Source organism: Camelus dromedarius, chromosome 35 (assembly GCF_036321535.1).
Source record: "Camelus dromedarius isolate mCamDro1 chromosome 35, mCamDro1.pat, whole genome shotgun sequence".
NCBI classification, from domain to species: Eukaryota; Metazoa; Chordata; class Mammalia; order Artiodactyla; family Camelidae; genus Camelus; species Camelus dromedarius.
This window is the reverse complement of record NC_087470.1, coordinates 8,091,640-8,093,306: the sequence shown is the minus strand read 5'-3', so window position 1 is coordinate 8,093,306 and position 1,667 is coordinate 8,091,640.

Sequence of the window (1,667 nt, the reverse complement as noted above, 5' to 3'; positions counted from 1 at the left end):
CGCGCACCCAAACAAACGTTCGCGCCGTGCCGGAGCACCCCACCTCCCCCCCGTCGGGTCCGACGACGCTTCACCCGGGGCCGCCTCCAGGGGAGGGACAGCACCCACAACGCGGTGAGGCCACGTTCTGGTCCCAGGACGGGGGGGGTCGGCGGGGGAAAGGCTCGGCGCGGGCGGCCATCGGTCCTGGCAGGGCAGGGGAGGGCCGGCGGCGGCGACGAGGAGGGGCCGCTCGCGCGCAAGAGCGACGGCCGGCAGGGGTCGTGGGTGTGGGCGGGCACCAACCCAGGGAAGGGGAAATCTCGAGACACGACCGGGCCGCCGGGGAAACCACCGCAGGATCCCACCACCCCCACACGTGGGGGCGGCCCCGCGACGCCCAGGACGCCGGCCGGCCTCAGCCAACCCTCGGCGGCTCCTCCCACACCCCGGCCCCGTCCGCCGCCGGGACTCGCGCGCAGCAGGCTAACCCCCCATTCCAGAGGGTAGCCCCTTCCACTCGCTCACTCGTCCGTCTGCGTCTCGTCTGTCCGTCCACCACCACCACCACCCAGCTTCGTCTGGCTCGCCCCCAGGCCTCGCGGCCCGGGGAAACGCTGCCGAGCGAGGCGGCCCGACCCGTGGCCCACGCACCGCCACCGGTGGCTGCGTCTCGGGACCGGAACAGGTGGGGTGGCTCCTCGCGGCGCGGAGACTGGTGGGGGGGGCCCAAGTCGGGGTGGACCGCCTTCCCCCTCCCCCCACGGCACGCGCCGGGGAGGCCAAGCCCGCGCACACGCGCGCGCGCGCTCGCACGGCCCCGCGCCAGACGCCGGGCCCGGCCCGGCGGAACCCTCCCCCGACTCGGAGGGGGGAGGCGCGGGCCACAGCAGGCCAAGAACAGCACTCGGCCCCACCGCGGGGCCAGCGCAGCCCACACGCCAAAGCGACGGGGCCCTGCCCACACGCCGCGGCAGTCGCTCACCGTGGAGAGCGACTGCACGCTCTGGATGGAGGAGCGGCGGCTGGGGGTTCCGGTGCCCCCAAGGCTCCCCTCTCAGATCGCTAGAGAAGGCTTTCTCACCGAGGGCGCATCGCCCCCCACCCAGCGTGCCCCGTTCAGGCCTACGGAAGCCCGCCGACGTGTACGCCAGCGCTCGGCTGGGCAGGAGGGGTCTGCGGTAGGGGTAAGCAGCGGGCCAAGAAGCGAGCGTTCGCGGTCGGGACCGGGGAGAGCCCGTGCGTGCCACCTCGCGAGGAGACGCACCCAAGACCGCGTGGGGACGGGACAGACGCCCGCCCCCACCGGCACATCACCCGGCCCCACCACGATCGCTCCCACGCCCGGGCGCGAACCCCGCTGAGGGGGACCCACCCGGCGTGCGCCCGGCCACGTCAGTCCCCCCCCCCGGTACAGGGTGAGGACTGACGTTCAGGAGGCGGCCCCGGCCCCACCGAGGGTGGGGAGCGGCCACGCCTCGCTTACCGTCTCGACCCCTCCCCCACGCCTCAAGAGAGGCGCTCGGGAGACACGACCACCGCAGGGGTTACCCGAGAGGACTCGCTGGGGACGGGAAGCGATGCCACCGCTCGGCCTCGGGCACCTGAGGGACAACCTGGAGCGCTCCAGGGGCACCGCAGAGGACCAAGGCGAGACACGCTCACACCCCGACGAGGGGGTACGTGGC